The sequence below is a fragment of the Peromyscus californicus genome, unplaced genomic scaffold, assembly GCF_007827085.1.
Source record: "Peromyscus californicus insignis strain IS unplaced genomic scaffold, ASM782708v3 Scaffold_17__1_contigs__length_78620276, whole genome shotgun sequence".
NCBI lineage: Eukaryota > Metazoa > Chordata > Mammalia > Rodentia > Cricetidae > Peromyscus > Peromyscus californicus.
In genome coordinates this window covers 72755486-72776007 of record NW_026294469.1, presented here as the reverse complement: position 1 = coordinate 72776007, position 20522 = coordinate 72755486, and the positions used below count along the sequence as shown (strand labels likewise).

Genomic DNA, 20522 nt, shown 5'->3' with positions numbered 1-20522 from the left:
GAGGGAGGAGCTGCAGTGGAGGGGGAGCCACTCTGGCTTTATCAGCCCAGACAAGCAGCCTGCTCTGAGACTGTGGTACTGTTGGCCATCGTTCTCTCTGGTTTCGGGGCCTCTGGGCATCTGTAATTTCAGAGTATCCTACGGCAGATGACACTAGTATCTGACTCTGTTACTCCAGCATTGTTAAGAGTTAAGTATAGGGATGAGAAGAAAGGTGGTCTCTGGGGAATTGAGAACCCTAGTAATGTTTCAGGATAGGAAACAGTGATCTTAACACTTGGAGGTAATGGGACTGATGTGTGAGTCTATTTCTCTATCAGCAACAGCAGGTGTCAATGGAGGCAATGTCTGAATACACCTAGGTGAGGCATGGGAAAGGTACATAAGACACCATTGCCCCTCCAGGGGAGGCTGTGATGTCAGGACTAAAGCCACATGGGGTCTGCACCGCCCAGAGGTGCTTTCTGCACCTGAGTAGGAGAGCTAGCTTTTTTCAGCCATCAGTTGAGCAACAGGTTTTATCAAGTGCCCATTGCATGCTGTCACTCAGTCATACTCCAGGTGCGTCCCAGAAGGAGAAGAACAGCACTGACTTCCATAAAGCCTGTTGTTACTTCTGCATCAGACAGAACTAACGTGCTTCTGTGGAGTGCTCAGAACAGCAGATTGCAGAGAGAAATGCCAAGTCCAGAGATGGGCTCAAATACTTCCAGGATGGTGACAGCATGTGCTAGAAGAGTATGGGTTTCTCTAGCTTCCCTGGGAGCTGGAGCAGGGGCAGGTGGTGGGCTCCAAGGAGGGTATGAGTCCAAGAACGTCAGGCACCCCACACTTGGTTGACGTGGGTCTGAGAAAACTGAACAGGGTGGTTTTATTTCACATGTGGATTATTTTCCAGCTACAACTTCACTTTGCCTTAAGCTATAAAAACTATAAACATAGGCTATAAATGTACTCTAAGATATATACCATATAAAATCAAAACTTACCAATGCTGGTATGAGACTTTTAGGATTTAGTGGCTTTGTAACGGAACTCCAAAATTGCACAGTTTTCCATTTCCCATTCTTACTGTGGACTAAAAATGTGAGTTCAGCCACACAAAATGGTTTGGGGTCTTTCTGATGGCTTCCTTTGCAGGATGCATCTTAGGTTAAGTAAGTGTTGGGCTTTTACAGGTACGCATTCAGGCTCTCTGTCTACCTGTGCCTGCCATTCATAACATCTTCCTAGTCTTCTTTTGCAGTTTTCCTATATCTTGATCTGTAAAGGTGTAAGGCTCCCCGCTAAACTTTCCTGCAAAAGTGCTGAGGCAAACAGATCTCAGAAGCCATTGTTAAAGCTGGCCTCTTCTCAGATGCCAGTGCTCAATAGCAGCCTGACTCACTTCGTTTAAAACAGTGAAGAACACTAAGCAGTTCGTACAGGTGATGACCAAGTGTCATTGTAGCTCACTAATCATAGCCTTCCTTGGGTTGTGGCATTAGGCTCCTTCAGTCACTGTGTCCTCGCAGTGCAGCTGGACCACTGGGCCCTCGCAGTGCAGCTGGACCACTGTGCCCTCACACTGCTCTGTGCCCTGGCACTGCTCCGTAGTGAACGGTTCCCACTAGCAGCCCAGTGCCTGGTGATGAGGGTGTGGTGTGACATCTTCGAGATTCTGCTCACCATCTTTATAGACTCCACCTGTGTTTGCTGTCTTCCTCACACAGCAGCTAGAACAGTAAAAATATTTCAGCATCTTACAAGCAGACATTGAAGTTTTGTTCCAAAATGGCAAATTAATTCTGTCTCTAGTGGTTCCAAATTATGTAAAATCGAAAGAAATTTCATCTCTGATGGGTCCTGTCATTTTTGTTCAGTAGCATTTTTTTTAATTGAGGAATTAGGCCTTTTTTCCCCTTCTACAGAAACTCATCCATCCTGTTCATTGTTATTCCTGGGAAACTTACTTCCTAGCTGTGAAATTCTCTTGTGTTTTTTTTCACCTTTCCTGCCATTGAATTAGCCTAATAATACTGCTGCTACAGTGACTTTTCATGACCTCAGACATAATGTTTTTACAAACCAAGCCAGCCAGTTGTTCAAGAGCTTTAGAGAGCAAAGCACAGAGGGCACATTTTCCTGTTGAGTCCCTGCTTTGCAGTTTCATGACTTCTGGTAGTCTGGTTTCCTGTCACTGTTACAGAATACCTGAGGTGATCACCTAAGGGAGGAAAGGGTACTATTGTGAATGGATGCTGAATTGTTAACCTTTTAAAGGTCTATTCATTTATTTCAACTCCTTAGTATAACTTAGAAAAATCTTTTGCAGTATTTTTAGAATGTTATCTTACACTAGCTCTCAGTCATGTAAGTTACCTTTTCTAGTATATGCTGTGATGCATTAACAACCCAAAGGCTAATGTATTGTCAATAGTTGAGCATTATTCTAATTGCACCATATATTAATGTACAAATAGTCCTACTCTGTCCATTTTATTGCTATAATTTTGACCTCTCTATTTGAATCAACCTATATAACATTTTATCTTGTTCACTACTCTGGCAATTTTCACTTCTTAAAAATATTCTTTAGATGTTAGTGTGTTCAATAGGTAACAAAACTCAGAAGAAAAATTAGATAAATATTGCTCATCATTGAAAATATTCTGAATTACTTTACCCAGAAAATAAAATAGAAAAGTTGATTTCATGAATCAACTTCCCAAAAACTCTCTTACTATTTTAAGCTTATGTACACAATTCCTGAATAATATTAATTCATCCCTTTTCCTCATAATAGTGTTAACTGAAATGAGGAAAATTTGAAGGCTGCTATTTGCCAGTTGATAGTAGTAGTAGTAGTAGCACAAGTCTTGGTGCTTTGCGTTCCTGGTTATTACAGGCACTTGAATTTGTGTTGTCTTTAGAGAAAGCGTACAAAGTAAGAAGGAAGCTTGTCTTCTAAAAGTCTGCCTCATCAGTCTGGGAACTCAGAGGCTCTGTGTCTTTCCCTTCCACAGCACTTTTAGAAGTGTGAGTGGAAGAGCACTTCATGTTTACTGGAGCTACTCACCTTGGCCAGACAGGGACACAACCTACCCAGGTCCTGGCTGTTGGTTTAGATGTAAAGAGCTTGCTGGTAACTCTTAGAGGAAGGAAAGTAGGCTCATGCCCTTTGGAACCCCAGACCAGACATTCTAGGCAGTGGGCACAGTACTTCCACACTTCCATCAGAGTTCCATTCTAAGCCTACCACAGGATTATGGACTGATATGTTTATCTATTTTCACTTGTTTGCTTCTTTGTAAAAGGAAACCCAGTTCTTTTCCTGACTGATTCATGGTCTTGTTAAAATGGGCTGTAAAGGTGATTGAAGAACACATGGCATTGCTGCTGCCACAAGATAACATGTGTCCGAATGCCACTCGAAAGTGTCTTCAGAATTGCTCTGATTGATAGTGGCTCCACCAGAGCACAGACACTAGTTTATAAACTGTTCAACATAAATGCAATCTGATATGATCTCATAGTCTTTTTCTACAGCTTAATTAATGCAAAATAGATAGGAGCATGGATTCTCAGTAGAGATAACATAACATATTTCTGGATGCTCTATGTTTACTTGAAAACCTTAGTTGGAAACATACTACTAGAGAGAGCATCTACCCTGTTACCAGAGGATACAGTTTTGACATATCATATTGAGAAGACATTACTATCAAATTAAGAATTTTAACCAAACTAAAATTTACATGCTAAAACTAAATACTGTCAATTCTATTTCTTGGGCAACCTAGTATTATAAACTGTTATGCAGGAGAGCTAAGTCATTGCTGTTGACTAGAAGCCCTCCATCAGTGAACATCTCTGTCTTAGGATTCACATGCTCTTCCACAGTCCTACTTTACCATGCTGTTTTCAGTACAATATGGCTTTAGAAATATCTCTACCTTTTCACACTCAGAATAAGAAGCATGAGATCATACTCTTTTGCAGTGGATACAGAAAACTGACCAAAAATTGATATTTCCCTTAGTTCGTAAATTGTAGATTAGGATGCACATGTACACACCCAACCTGTTTTAGAGGATCTTGTAAATGACGTATATCTCTTGCCCTGTATATTGTAGATAAGAATATTCTTTGTTGCTATAGTGTTTTACTTTTCTTATTGATTTATATATTTCCACAAAAGAAAGAAGGAACAAGTAAGGCTTTAATGAATATGTTTATCTTACATACTCTCTGATATGCCAGTGCACATTAATAAAAAATTATGTGCAACATTGTGTCAAACAGAATCCTTAAAATATTAAGACTTTATATTATATTGTTAGTCATATAAAATAAATAAAAACACAAGACTTATTATATAAAGGCAATTTTAAGCTTTTTTATTTTCAATACATTTTACTTAAAATATAATTATACCACTTCCTCTTTCTTCCCTATAACCACTACCATGTCCTGTCTCTTTAGCCCCTCCCATACCCCACCACTGTCCAATTGATAGATTCTTTTTCTTTGGTTACTGTTGTTAGATCAAGATGGTTGGATGGATGGATGGATGGATGGATGGATGGATGGATGGATGGATGGATGGATAGATGGATGGATAGATGGATACACAAATATATAAATACAACCTATTGAGTCAGTTTTTGTTGTTTATATGTATATGGTTTCAGAACTGACCACTTTGTATTGGATAACCAGTTAGGCAGTTCATCCCTGAAAGAGACTCATTCTCCCTCTCTGGGCAGAAACTGGTTCTTTTTCTAGGGGTGGGATCCTGTGAGATTTTTCTTTTCACCTTCTGAATTAGCATATCTCTTGCTATTGTCATTATTTAGGCCTTGTTTATATAGCCATTTCTTCGAGAGAATCTCACCGCAGACTCGTTGCTATTCTTACTCTTAGAATATGTCTGTTCCCTCTTCTGTGATGTTACCTGAGCCATAGATGAAGGAGCTGTGTTCAGATGTGTCCATTAGGGCAGTTTTCCACAATCTGTTGATCTCTGCTTTAAGTCCATTTTGTCTCCATTTGCTGTAAAGAGAAGCTTTTTTGATGAGCAGTGACAGCCACATTTATCTGTGGATATAAAGATAAAGTTTTAAATGTAATTAAGAATTAGGCTGGTCTAGCAAAGTAGCAGTAGTGATTCTCCTCTACGATTCATGACCTCACCAGCCCTGGGTAGTTGGTTAGAGTTCTAGTACCAGGCATGATTTCCCTCCTGTTGAGTGGGCCTTAATCCGCTAGGCAGCTGTTGGTCACCACCCGTATGTGAATTCTGCTATTATACCTTAACAGATATTTTGCCATCATGGTCATTGTGGTTCATAGGTGTCGTAGCTGGGTAGAACTATTCATTGGTTCCCTTCCTTGACAATCTGTATATTACCTTCTGGTATCATGGAAGCTAGACTGAAATCATCCTGTCATAAGTATGAGGTGTTTGGGCAGTGGGTTCTACCTTCAAACTCTGAGTGCAGCCAAGGGAAATAGCAATAGCCTGTGTGTTGTGCAGAGAGTTACCTGAATTAACCTGATCAACTGCTTAAAGGAGGCTTCTCATGCCTGATACTGGGGTTTTCGTTAGTTTATGGTTCTTATGGAAACCATTGTCCGCTCAAGTGATACAACTTCATTTAAGATCACACACACACACACACACACACACACACACACACTTGTATATGTTATGTATCATTTTAGGTAAGTGTAAAATAGTGATTCATTGAAGCTTTATCAAACAACTTTGTTGTTATTTGTTCCTCCTCCTCCTCCTCCTTCTGCATTGACCCCCTTCCCTTCTCCTCAGTTGGAGCCCCCGATCCCTCCTCTTTCGTATGAACTATATTATTGTGCTGCTCCCCTAGAAATCCCTCCCCCAGCCTTCAGGTCAGCTCCTCTGGTTCCTGCTGCTGCTGTGCAGTGTTTACTCACATCTGAAGATTTGGATCTAGGAACTACACATGAAAAACAACATGTGGCATTTGTTCTTCTGGGTCTGGGTTACCTTCCTCAATATGATCTTTTCTAGCTCCAACTGTTTACCTACAAAGTTCATGATTTCATTTTTCCTTGTAGCTGAATAGTATTTCATTGTGTATATGTGCTACATTTTCATTATCTATTTATCTGTTTAAGGACATTAGTTAAAAAATACTTTCTGGTCGTGGTGGCGCACGCCTTTAATCCCAGCACTCGGGAGGCAGAGCGAGACAGATCTCTGTGAGTTCGAGGCCAGCCTGGGCTACAGAGTGAGTTCCAGGAAAGGCGCAAAGCTACACTGAGAAATCCTGTCTCAAAAACAACAACAACAAAAAAAAAAAAAACCAAATATATATTTTTTGGCTGAATTTTATTTTTCTGTTTTGAGAACAGATTAAATTTATCAGTCTCTAGTTGATAAATTACCATAAATGTATCAGAAACTCAGAGGCATAAGATACCTGTACAATAGAAAGTCAGTGCTACTGCTGCTCTTAAAAAGCATGTGATGATATGATGTCAGCATAAGTGAATTTTTTCTCTTTAATCTGTGTGTAGATGACCCTAAAAATCATGTTACCTACGTAGCTCTCTTGATAGGTGATTGCACCATCCAAGAAGTCTTGTCAGCTTTTTAAGCAATAACAGGAGAATGAAAAATCATTGTTAGCAATCATCTCCTGAATTAAAACCTAGTTATCATGTCACTCAGAAGCTGTGGTTTCAGGTGTATGGTGTGTGCCCAGTTTCTGAACAAGAATTTGTGTTGTGAAGAAAGCTGTGTTGGCAGAACCATCACACACCACCTTCCTCTATGAATCACACTCTATTGAAACAATATGAGAATGTCTACTTTCAATGATAGAGACGAAATTCTTGAGAGAAGAACATAGTAATGGGAACTCTGGGAGGACAGTGAAGCCACCTCTCTGGAGTCCCTGTGGCCTAATTAGAGGGTGAAAACCTGTAGCCAGCAAATTAAATTTTAATTGAAAACTAGAAATAAATGAGAAAAAAGTAAAATAATTTATCTTTAAACAAAGTTTCAAGATCTTCATAATAAAAACTGCAAAGTACCACTCAAGAGCTAAAGTAAACCTAGAAAATGTCAAAAAGCGTGAGTGGGAGGACCCAGGTTTCTCAATATCACCTCCCTCTGTGGACCTAGATCCAACAGAGTACCAATAGGAGCCTGAGGGGCCTCTGGGCTGCCTTAGAGGTCAGCATGGGGTCTCTAAGATTTGCATGAGAACACAGAGAGCCTGTAACTAAACTAAACCAAAGAGCTGCTGACTAGATACAGTAATTCAAGCACACAGACATGGAGTACAGAAGAATCTACAAACAAACCCATAACAGGGCACCTGTGTTCAGGTGATTGCCAACAAAATGTCAAAAAGGAAAGACTGATCTTTTAAACAAATAGTTTGGGACTATTTCTGTGTTCCTACAGGGGAAAGAGATGCTGTGACCTTTATATCACTGGCAAAAATAACTCAAAATCAATCAGAAACCTAAAACTAGGAGTGTTGAACAAACACAAAAGAAAATCTTTCTGACTTTGGGATAGTTAGAGGTTTCCTAGATGCGACCTAAAAAACATAAATGCTACATGGTAAGAAAAATAATTGAGTGGAAGGTCATCTGAGTTGAAAGTTTTACTGTCTTTTAAAAGGTAAAATAAATAAAATTACAGGGTGGCATACACCTTTAATTCCAGCTGAGACAGGCAAATCTCTCTGAGTTCTAAGCCAACCTAGTATACATAGTGTGTTCCAGGCCTGCCAGGGTTACATGTTGAGACTGTTTCAAAACAGACAAAGAAATAAAGAGTAAAAGAATCTGTACAAAATCAATTGGGTTCTAAATTTCAGAGTTCTGAGCAAGAAAACCAACCATAACTCAATGAAAAGAGGAAAACTTCCCCCCGATTGACAAAAGCTGAGACTGTAGAAGGAGCTCAGTTGGTACTGTGCTTGTCTAGTACATGAGGGCCTGGGTTTAGCCCCGGCACCAATTTGCAAGTGCCCATCAAGTACATGGTGTGCTTCTCAGTGTGCCGATTGTCAAAGGCACACAATTGACTCATTAGTCAAAGCCATGAGAAGATCCCTTCAAATTATCTAGAGCAAGGCAGTACCAAATGCTAATGCAGCCACTGTAGCCATCTGAATTGTCTGGTGTTTTGGTGGGAATATAAAATAGTACTGCCACTTTGGTAAACAGTTCGACATATTCTTGTGGTGGTATTATGTTCCCCAAAATATTGTGTACCCTAATAAACTTATCTGGGGTCAGAGACAGGTCTAGATACAAAGGCTAGAAAATGGTGGCACTCACACCTTTAATCCTAGCATTTCAGAAGTAGAAATCCCTCTGGATCTCTGTGAGTTCAGGGCCACATTGGAAACAGCCAGGCATGGTGACACACACCTTTAATCCCAGAAAGCAAGACTTTAATCCCAGGGAGTGATGGTAGAAAGGAAAGACATATAAGGTGTGAAGGCCAGAAACTGGAAGCATTTGGCTGCTTAAGCATTTGGCCTGGTTAAGCATTTGGCTGGTTAAGCTTTTGCCTGGTTAAACATTCAGGCTTTTGAGAAGCAGTTCAGCTGAGATTCATTTTGAATGAGAACTCAGAAGCTTCCAGTCTGAGGAAATTGGATCAGCTGAGGAATTGGCGAGATTCATGCTACATATTCTTATAAAATTAAATATGTACACAGTATATATGTCAGAAGTTTTATTTTTTATAAATGTCCCCCAAAGAAATGAAAACATGCAGTCACACAAAACCTTGCCCTTGGGATGGGACAGATGGCTCAGAAGTTAAGAGGACTTGTTACTCTTAAAGAGTACTCAGGTCTGGTTTCCACACTGTAGCTCACAACCATCCATAATTCCAGTTCCAGGTAATCCCACACCACCTTCTGACCTCCACAGGCACCAGGCACACATATAGTGCATATACATGATGCGTGTCATAAACATAAAATAAATAAATCTAAAATTAAAAATTAAAACCCTTGTTTTTGGTGGTCATAGCAGTGTTGTTGAAGATAACCAGAAGTTACAAGTAAATAAGAGTTCATTGAGAGATGAGTTGATAAACAGTTGTGATCATTATATAATTACAGTGGTAAGGAGAAAGCCTGAATAGCAACAGAGATGAAGCTCATGGATGAAATAGGTTGACACAAAGCAAATGCTTTCTGTGTGGTTGGATTTACTGACTTACTATACTCTAGAAAAGACTGATCATTAGTGACCAAAGCAGGTCTTTGTTGGGATGCAGCAGGTTACTAACTGCAAGAGGACTCGGGAGCCTTTTTGTGAACTGCAGATGCGCCATATTATGACATTGGAATGTACTCTGAACACTTAGAAACCTGTCACAACTATCTTGATACACAGCACAGGTTGCCTGGTCCCATAGACCTGTACTTCTCAGCTTACCCACAAGTGGGCAAAGAAAGGCAGATGGATAATTTCACTATTTTTTTTAGGAAACTATGAGCTTGGCATGTCAGCATCATGGCATGTCAGTTATTAGCATCATTTTGCTTTGTCATTAAAAACATATATTTTCTGTATTGATTTTGCTTCTTTTTATTTTTACTTATCTTCAATGTTGGATCTATGAATTTGACTATTAAAGTTATATTATTCTATAGGTTCTCCTGAAAATTAAATAATCTGCTCTTGAGCAATTTGGATGTCTTCTGAACCACTTACTTCTTAAAAATATTATTTACTAAATTCAAAAAACATTTCTAGAAAAATCTTGGTAAGTGCTTTGCATACTATTGCTGCAGTTTTCAAGGGTATTGTAGAGTTGAGAGAAAGCAGTAAATACTATCAACTGAGGTACTTGAGAGCTACAGAAGGTTAGTAGACAATAATGAAACCCACCCTGTGTAGCTTTCAGTGAATCCCTTTTTTGAACCCTAAGTCCATCAGCAAGTAGTGTACTTAGCAACTTAATCTATTTCAACCAGCTTTAATGTCACTGGTTTTGGTTAACTGGGCAATTGCCAAGGTGATCTAAAATACTACAGCAAAGTTGTGGTCATTAAAGGGAATTTTGTTTTAACTGTCTTTTTTCCCTTAACTTCCTGGATTTGATTCCCTGGAGACTACTGATTATATTCCATTTCTGCATGTTATTAAACATGTGAAACTGTGTGACAGTAGAAGTATTTTTCAAAAGCAAAACTATTAACAGGGTTTCCTGAACTCTCCTCCAACACTTCCTAACTGTGCAGTTGGTTGAGAGGGTATAAACCTTTGGAACTTTTTACAGATGATTTTCAGGGAACTTGGCCATGAGCTTTCATAAATGCCACATTAATTCTTCTTGCAGAGCAAAACACAGGCTCACCCCCAACTCTTAAGTTTGGCATCAGGTATTCAGAGGATCTTAAACTTACCACAGACGCCCTTTTTTTTTTTTAATTTGCCATCACACAGCTTAGTGAAATGGAGTACTGCCCTACAAACAATTTGTTTGTGTGTACGCTAGGCTATCCTTGAATTTAATATGTAGTTGAAGATGACCTGAAACTCCTGATTCTCCTGCCTCCCCTACCAAATGCTGGGACTATATATGAGTGTAATCATACTCACTATCTTTTGTATATTTTCCTTTAAAAAATGTCAGCTGAACTAGAGAAGGGAAAGCAGTGCTGTCTCTTGCCTGGTCTTCAATGTGCAAATGGCCCAGAAAAGTCTGTGGATCTGTGAAGGTATAAGGGGCCCTCTGAACTGCCAGTCACCCAAGATGAAACCAGTGTCTGGTGTTCTGTCCCAGCTTCCTTACACATTCAGTTAGATTTTCTGTTGTATTATCACATGTTTATAACAGCTCAGACAGTCTAATTTGTGAGGCTGGGAAACAGATCGATCGCATGGCCATGGGAGACCAGACTCTGTAGGCAGTGGGTGGGAGTCCCCACAAGTTCAGCATAGTTGTCTACTTCCACTTGGGCTTCAACGGTTAGCATAGCGTGGCACCTTAAAGGATGAGACGAGTATTTAGAACTAATTAAACTTCTGGACTGTTTTGATTCACGCAACAATAAGAATTTAAACATTTTAGGATCAAAATTTAGAGAACTGCAAATCTAAGTAATTTAACTAAGTCTTTACTAAGTAGTTCCTTGTTCAGTGAAGAGGAGAAGTCCCGGGTGGTCATTTTTCAGTTTTAAGTGGAACATTAGCATTATAGCATATGCACATTTTTTTTTTCTTTAAAATCAATAAGTATTCAGTATTGGTCACTAAATTTAAAATGGCTGTTTTTAATGTTTCAAAAATTGATCCTTACCGTAATGAACTTTCCATAGATATTTATGAAATAAGTTTTATGTTCGGTGATTTCTGTAGCATTGCTGAGCCTATTGAGTCTTCACTAGTGGCCATTGCTCCTTCACTTAATACATGTCATCTTAAAGTTTAAAAGCAAACCTGTGGAGATTCAGGCTGATCTGCATGGAAGTATCACTGTGGTCAAAGGGAACCTTGATACCACGTTCATCCTGCTGCCCAATAATGTTTTCAATGTGCAAAGAAGTATATAATGTGACCCATAATCAGGAGAAAAGCGTGATCGCCTAGAAAGGATAAGGATGAGGGAATCAGAATAAGTAATATAATAGCAATAATCTAATCTGTAGTGTCTTAATATATGTGAACAAAGTAGAAACCATAAAATAACCACTGAAATCTCAAAACTGGGAAACAACCTAAAATGCAGTGTTTCCAGATTAGCTTAAAGGGATGTTAAATGTATAGAAAAGTATAGTGAATTTGAAGTTCTGGACTGAAAAATGTGCTGACAAGTTCTGAGAGATGAAAATGGGAAGAAAAAGGGTGTGAGGACAGAGGGAGAGGAAAACTGTCGGAGTCACTCCTCCTGATGACAACCGTGCTATGAAGCTGCAGCTCTAAGAGCAGGGTGGTTTGGGTGCAAAAATATAAATAAGCCCACACATACATGTTGACTGGTTTTTCTGTCAAGGTACCAAAGAACCTCTTTCTGACAAAAGGTGGCAAGCTACTTAAGTGTCCATGCCGACACCAACCACAAATTTAAACAGTGAGCCTTGAGGTTGCCTCATGCGGAGCACAGACTGCCCTTGAAGTGGACAGCAGAAATAAATGCAAAAGTAAGACAATGGAAGTGAGGGAAGAGCACAAAAGCCTCTGTGGTTTGGGTTTGCATCACAGCCTACTTTGTAAGAGAGCACATAGTTTGAGCCAAAATTGAAATGTTACTGGACTTCATTGAAATGATGACTTCTACTCTTTGAAAGACTCTGTCCAAAATAAGAAAAAAGAGACAAGGAAAGCCACAGAGCAACGGCAAGATGTGCTGTACACACATCTGACAGAAGACTCCAATGCAAAATCTACACAATACAACCCAAATCAATTTTCAGTAGACAAAGAACAGGAAAGGTATATGAAAGAGGATGTTCAAGCAGCCCCAAAGCCAGTAAGATGATGCTGTACATTGCCAGTCATCAAGGAAATGAAAATTAAACTCAACCCCCTGCTCCTGTACCCTCTAGAACAACTCATATCTGAAAGACAGGGAAGCTGAGTGGTGGTGAGATGTGGGGCATGTAGGGTTGCCTTGGCTGTTGTGGTGATGTTTAATTATGTGGTTGTTGGAAAACAGGTTATCAGTGTCTTAAAAATTAAACACATACTTAACATATGAATCAACAGTTGTTCTAAGAATTGACCTGAGAGCAGTAAAAGCATATGTCCAGGCAAAGATTTGTATTTAGTGTTCACAGTAGTTCTAGTCATTGTAGCCAGAAGCTAAAAATAATCCCAATGCCCAGATGAATGAGTAGATAAGCAATCTATAGAGTATTACTCTGTGATAAAATTACCTTCTGATGCTGACAACAGCATGGGCAGCTCTCAGAAACATTAAGCTGAGCAGAAGCGCCCAGCACACAAGTACATGCTGTCTTCTTCTGCTCATTTTATGGTCCACAATAGGAAACTTTTATCTTTGGGATCTGCTGGGGCTGAAGCTAGAAGCTTTGGCAGTGGTGGTGGTAGCAGTGACTACCAGCATGCTCATAGTTGCCAAAACTCATTAAATCATTCACTTAAATTACGTTTACTTCATTTAACATAGTTGTAATTCCCTAAGGTCCATGAGAACAAATCAGGGAAGCTGAGAGGTGGAATGAGAAACACTGAGGAAGTGGCAGTCATCTCTGCCCTAGTCAGGTGAGACCTTTGGAGAACCGTGTTTGAAGTGGCCTTTCAAATGTTGCACGCGCTGAAGTGCACTGTAGGAGCAGAAAACACTGGAAATCAGACAGGTTCACAGTCAACAACAGGCTTCTTAAAGACTTGCCACCTACCTTTGTGAATGAGAAAGAAGCCTGAGACACGAGACTGTGGAGCTGAGTGTCATCATCCTGTCTTGTGCTGTTTCTGCTCGGGACCTCTCTCTCTCTCTCTCTCTCTCTCTCTCTCTATATATATATATATATATATATATATATATATATATATATATATATATGCAGCAGTCCCATGACTTACTCTCAGAGGATCATCAAAAGGAAAATGGTGGCAAGTGTGATGCTTCAGGACTAATCCCTGGAAGCTGAGGCAGGAGGATTGCAAATTCAATGCCAAGCTGGGTTGTATGGTGAGATCTTGTCTAGGATCAGGGAGGGAGTGTGTATGTGTTTGTGTATACATATATACATATAATAAGTGAAAGATTCTGAAATGTCTACATTACAGAGCAAGAGAAAAGTATAAGAGCATTCTTTGTACATCCTTACAAATTTCAGTTTGAAATTGATTCTAATTAGGAAATTGCAATGTATAAGAAACGAGCAACTATGTTAAGGTGTTATTTATGGAACTGCAGGCAAAGTTACTATGAGGAAATCCCTAAGAAGCGTAGGGTTGGTTAGGAAGTGTTCTCAGAGCACTTGCATCTGGAAGAGTGCAGCATGCAGGGAGGAGCATGCTGGGCAGAGTGTAGGCAACTGTACTCACTCCTGCAAGGCAGGTGGCAGGGCTGGTCTTTGCTTTTTAAGGAATGTAACTCCACTGTTACTTTGGACCAGGTAACAGGGCATGGTGTTTGGGTCTAAGTACAAGAAGAGATGCCCAAAGCGGGTGCCCATAAAAAAGTCCCTCCTGAGGGCAGATGCTGGCAGAAGCAACCAGGGACAGCAGGCACAAAATCACTGGGATGAATTCTGAAAACTGCGGCTTGATTTTTGTTCTTGTTTGTTTGCTAACTTTTGGTTTTGATTTCATTTGTGTTTTTTAACAATTGATAAAGGCAGCAAATGTTTGTGATGAGCTACTCACACATAGAAGCAATGCAGTCTCGAGGAGAAATGTCATAGTGTAAGAGCTGCGGTACTCTGGGTGTGCTTTAAGACCATGTTGGAAATCTTATTTCTAGACACCAAAAAGAGCAGCACACAAAGGCTGAGAGCATGAGTTCAGTCCCTAGGACTGACATGGTAGAAGAAGAGAACTTGTCTTCTGGCCTCTACACATAAGCTATGGTGTGCACATGTGCATGTAAAACACACACACACACACACACACACACACACACACACACACACACACAGTCACACTAAATGTAATTTTTTAAAATCTTATTTTCTCAATTGAAGAGTTTCTCTTCACTTATGTAAAAAGACAAAGACTGTGAGGTTGCTCATTTCCTGAATGTTTTTAATTGAATATTTTTATTAGTTCTTTGAGAATTTCACACAATGTATTTGAATACTATTTCCCCCGCCCCAATTCCTACCTGCCCATCCCTCATTGTGTCCTCTTTTCAAACCCATCAAGTCCTGTCTGTGCTTCCTTCCCATGTGCTGGATGTGCAGCTCTCCACTGGAATGTGGTCCTCCTGCTACACCCTAAGCAGCTGTTTCTCCTTCAGGAGCTATCAAATGCCAAGGAGTTAGTTTCACAGCTAGGTGGAACTTCATGTCCACTTCCCCTGTCCATGCTGGGGTTTTGTCTGGCTTGAACTCACGCAAGTCTTATGCAAGCTTTCCTAACTGCTGAGTTCCTGTGTTCGTCTGCCGTGCTGTGTCCAGAGACCAGTTTCCTCGTCATCATCCATCACCTCTGCTGACTCTTAAGCTCTTCCCATCTCTCTCTGCAGCACTCGGGCTGCTTTTTGGAGAACATGGCAAAATCTTAAATGGGCCCAGAAGGTGAAGCGGGTGGCTACCATAGTCACCTGCCCAGTGGGGACTGCATCTTGGACAAGATCAAAGTTTGGGACAAATTATGACATGAGTGTCTCAGGATCATGCCCTCAGAAGGATCTGAGCAGTGACACTTGATGACAGTGTTTTATGTCTCACTCTACACCTGATGGACTCCTAGTTCTTTTGTTTTGTGGTTTTTTTCCAGACTAAGGTTTTTAAAGAGTTGGTCCATGACTTTTTCATCTTTTTCTCAAGAGAAAGGGCAGAGGTGAGCAGGGAGTTACAGAAGAAAGCCTTAGGCTTTGTTCTTCCTCCATGGACCCAGGACAGGGCATCAGCACTAGGACCTCACTTGATGCTGAAAAGCTCTCTCCACTCTCCTAACTCCCCAGGACTTCCCCCGACACACCTTCCTCCTTTAGACAACACCTTCAGGGAAGGAGCAGGTGCGCATGCTTCTGCCTCACTGACTCTGCTTGTCTAAACTCATTTTAACCATCAGGCATGGAAAGTCATTTATTCTTAACATTTTCAAATTCTGGTTTTAACTGTTGTGATATAAATAGTTACAAACTATAGAAACTTTGAGTGTGAATTGCTAGGCATTCAATGCTAGGGGTTATATTTAGAAAACATTTAAGAACATTTTCAGCACTAAACATGTAGTACTCAGTATTAAAATGGTTATGCGTTCCGTGATGCTATTTTCTGTTCATATGCCTGTTTACGATCCCTCATTCCCATAATTCCCCCTTGCGAAGCTGGACGGTCAGCCAACAGTCCCCAGCTTTAGCCGTGAGAGCTGTACAACTAGAAGACGATGCTTCTGGTCTCTGGGTTAATGGTAGCACTTTGGAGGAGATGAAGAATTTGGGGTTTCAGTTCATCTCCTTGATGACTTGAGAAACCTTACCACTTCTTGTTGTGATAAAATTAATATACTCAGGAAGTACTTGATCTCTGCTGGCTGGATATTTTCATTTTAAAATTTCTTTGGAAAAAGGTAGTGAGGTCAGGAGTCTGCTAGAAGGTAGCTTTGAGTAGTTCTGGGTGCACCAGAAGCAGTGCTCGGACTGCGTCCTTCAGCCCTTTGTACATAGGCAGAGAATCGCTCGCTGGGAGATGAGCTTTAGGATGGGATTCAGAATCTGGTTACAGCTTCTGCTAAGGAAACCGGGAGCCTCCAAATGGACATTAGACACTTTCGATTAGAAAGAGGGTAGGAAAGTAATGAGCCCTGTTTCTAAATGAATTTAAAAAGCAATCTGATTTTAGCTCTTGGAAGGCAGAGAAAATAAAATAAAAACTATTGTACTTTATTTACTAACCAATGAATTGGATTGTCTGCCTTTTATTACAGATATAAAGTAAAGACTATGAAGAGACAATCATTTTTGCAGCTATCAGACTTTCAGTAACATATCTCCCGTGGTTTAAATAACAGATAGTTTAAGTGTTTTTCCATTACCTTTGTGTAAATGAAAAATGCATAAAATATTTTAACAAGGCAAAGTAATCCAAGGAGATTGTTATTTTGTATTACAAATTAGGTTATTTCTGTCATAAAATTAAAGTAAAAAAAATCAACGTTAGGACATTTCAGCTTAATATCATTTACCAGAAGGAACGTGTAACAGATTTAATGAGCTAGCAGGTCACCTGGATCCAGCTGTTTCCGACCAGCTTTATGAAACAGAGAAGGCAGAGAGCAGTGGGAGGTAAGCATTATTACAAGCTCTCGAGGAGCTACAGAATCGATTTCTGCTTGAATGAATTAATTTAGATTATCAATTTATAACCAGCTACACGAATCCCATCAACTCAACAATTCAGTGAATGATCAGGTTCAATCTTTGTAAGGGCTTCGCAATTAGGAGCCTCCAGCAGCCGCAGTCAGGGCCTGCCCTGTGGCAGTGTGTCAGGGTTCCTCAGCCAACAAAAGGGAAAAGGAAGTGTTTACTTGGGTATCTTGTGCAGGCAAAACCACCATCTTTTTTTTTTTAAATTAAGACAGTAAAGTAGAAAATGGCTGTAAATATATGGGCTGGGCATTTTCTGCCTTTGGAATTCTCTTGGTCCCAAGAAAGGTAAATTTGAATACTCCAGCTGACTGTGGTGTTTCAGTTAACGGTTTGTTTTGTTGTAAAGTTGTGAGTGTGTTTCTTCATATTACCATTCATTCACCACCACCACCCGCCTTAACCTTCTGGTGACTGTCACACTGCATACTATATTCATAAAGAAAACAGTATTGTGTCCATATGTTAAAGACCAGCAGTGAACTCAGATCTCATAAAGATCAGTAATAGTGTAAAAGACAACCTTTGTCTACCCGGATGCCCACATGGAGGATGCATTTACCTAACTTGTCACTTTGGGGAATAGTCCTTGGTTACCCTTTTGCTCTTGAACTGGTCATGACCACTGCTTTATAGCACGGTAACTAATCATTGTGCAGCTTTGCATTCGGTGGATTGTGACAGCAAGTGCCGCAGGGAGTGAAGCAAACAGTACTATCTGAGCATCGTGGGTGCCTTACTGCACCAGATGCTCACAGAGGATGGAGTGTGCCCCTGATGGCACCCTGCATGGAATATTACATAGTCCTAGGAAAGAATAAGAACAATCTTTGCATTGATGAGGAACAGTATCAAATGTTTGTGGAGAAAAAGCAAGATGTAGTTCAGTGGGTGCAGTGCACAGCTGTTTGTGTTAATGCTTATGTCTTTTCTTGTGGTCATTAAGTATCCATGGGGCAGCCCACAAGTCACTGAGGAGCCCCCATCTTGGGAAGGTCTTGATCTCTGTGAACACAAATTGGAAGAAGAATTACTATATTTCTTTTCTATACCCTTTGAGTTTGTGTAAGTATAATATCTATTCAAAACTCATTAATTTTTAGATGGTATGATGTATTTCTAACTCAGAAGATTCTTAGAGAGTGCAAAAAGAAAATGAGTGTTATTAAAATGTGCAGATGGAGGGGGGACGATGTAATGATATTTCAGTTAAAAATGGAAAAAGATAAATGGGTAAAGGAGTGGATGCTGTTTAGCTATAGCTGTTGACTCAGGTCTACTGTGTAAAATGCTTACACTGGGTAAGCACACACCATCAGCCTAGAAAAACTTGACAGTATGGTCTAACGTAAAAACTGTGCATGTACCCCGGTTGGCATTGAATAGCTATCGCTCAGTGGCAATAAGGATCAGCATGAAATAGGCTAACTGGACAGACTTTGTAAAGAAGGCATCCAAGCTTTAGTAATGTATGTAGCATAAAATAACATCTCTCAATTATGTCATGACCCATGATTAGAGTATGTTCGTGTCTGTAGTAGAGGGTTAGCACAAAGAGCGGCCTTACAGGGCTCTGAATGGATGCAGGTAGCAAGCTCAATGGCACCACTGGCCTCGGTGTCTTGCTGTTGGGTGTCACGTGTGCCTTTCTTTTACATTGTGAGAGAGCATGTCAGCACTGACTTAGTGAGAAAAGGAAGGCTGAGAAGACAGGGGAATGGTAGAAGATAGCTGAGCCACAGCTGCTGAGTTCTGAATCATGAAGGTCATTGGTAAAGTGTCAGGGAGGCTGGGGAAGTAGGGAGGCATGCCACAGCACTACTGTAAAAAGAATGCCGAGGTACTGTTGGCAGTACACTGAAAAACCTCCAGTGTAGCATGAATCTTAAAAGTTCTTAGTAATAAAATCAAACCCGAGGCCAGTTATTGGGGTCAATGCTGGTAGATCAGAGAGACAGAACAAGCCACAGCTACCTCACCTCACCGGATCCTCAGCTGGTCTTGTCTCCTCAGACTGGAGGCCTCTGAGTCCTCATCCAGAATGGGTCTCAGCTGAATTGCTGCTCAAAAGCCTGAATGCTTAACTAGCCAAATGCTTAACGAGCCAAATGCTTCTAGTTTCTGGTCCTCACGCCTTATATACCTTTCTACTTTCTACCACCACTCCCTGGGATTAAAGACTTGCTTTCTGGGATTAAAGGTGTGATGAATCACCATGCCTGTCTGTATCCTTGAACACATGGATTTCTGCCTCTGGAATGCTAGGATTAAAGGTGTGTGCTACCACTGCCTATCCTTTATGTTTAATATTGTGGCTGCTCTGTCTCTGACCCCAGATAAGTTTATTAGCATGCACAATATTTGGGGGAATACAATACCACACTCCAGCCTTATAAATTTTGAGTCAGAATATTTTAGATGGTTGGTGGATGTTGATTATGGAGAAGACCTTCCTTACTGCCATTGCTAGACAATAGCTAGCAACTCTTTGTGGGCCAAGAGCACATTTTTAAGATGTTGGAGTGAAATGCACCAGATGCTTGAATAATAAGGAGTACTAACACACTATGTGACTAATAAATGTAGAACAAGTGCAAGGCCAAAGGAAAGAAAACCATTTAACACATGGAACTATGGAGCTGTTCCCCCTGAAATGCAGATTGCCTTCATGTAAAACTGTAAAAAGCAAGGGAAGTGGCCTTTCTGGAACCTCTAGTTCATGTTTTCCGGATCGAGCAAATAAAAATGCAGGATGCCCTAATGAGTTTGAATCAGCTAAAAAAGTCATTCTTTAATACAACAGTGCCCCCAGTATTATCATATTTATCATTTGTCTGAAACTCTGGAGTCACCCACTATTTTGTCTAATAAGCTTTATCTATTGTCATGGCTCCTATCACCCAAAGAAACAATACCCACCAGAACAGTAGCAACAATGAGTACAAAATTTTACATCCAGGTGTTTGTAAAGATGGATGTCTTACTGTGCTTTCTATTGCTGTAATAAAGACTCTGACCAAAACAACATAGAGAGGAAAGGATTTATTTTATGTACAATTTACAGTCCATCACTGAGGGAAGTCAGGCCAAGGATTCTAGACAGGATCCTGGAGGCCTTGAGGAAGCAGAGGCCATTGACAAATGCTGCTTACTGGCTTACTCTTCATAGCTTGCTCAACCTGCTTTCCTATAGAACCCAGGGCCTCCTCCTGCCCAGTTGGTGGCACCACCAACAGTGGGCTGAGCCCTTCCACATCATCAACCAAGAAAATGCCCCAAGCCAGGTGTGGTGGAACAAGCCCTTAATCCCAACCCTTTCCTTTTCAAGACAGAGGCAGGAGGATCTATATGAGTTTGAGGCCAGCTGAGGCTACAGAGTGAGACCCTGTCTCAATAAAAGAAAGAAAAAGAAGGAAGGAAGGAAGGAACGAACGAACGAACGAACCAACCCCACCAATTTGCCTACTGGCTAATTTGATGGAAGCATTTTCTCATTGAGGTTCCCTCT

At 40.5% G+C, this 20522-nt stretch overlaps 1 protein-coding gene across 3 annotated transcripts in view; it reads left to right on the top strand.

Annotated features, from left to right (window-relative positions):
- The window catches only part of Znf407 (zinc finger protein 407), a 426208-nt gene that overhangs the window by 342371 nt on the left and 63315 nt on the right, over positions 1-20522 (top strand). The window lies entirely within an intron of this gene.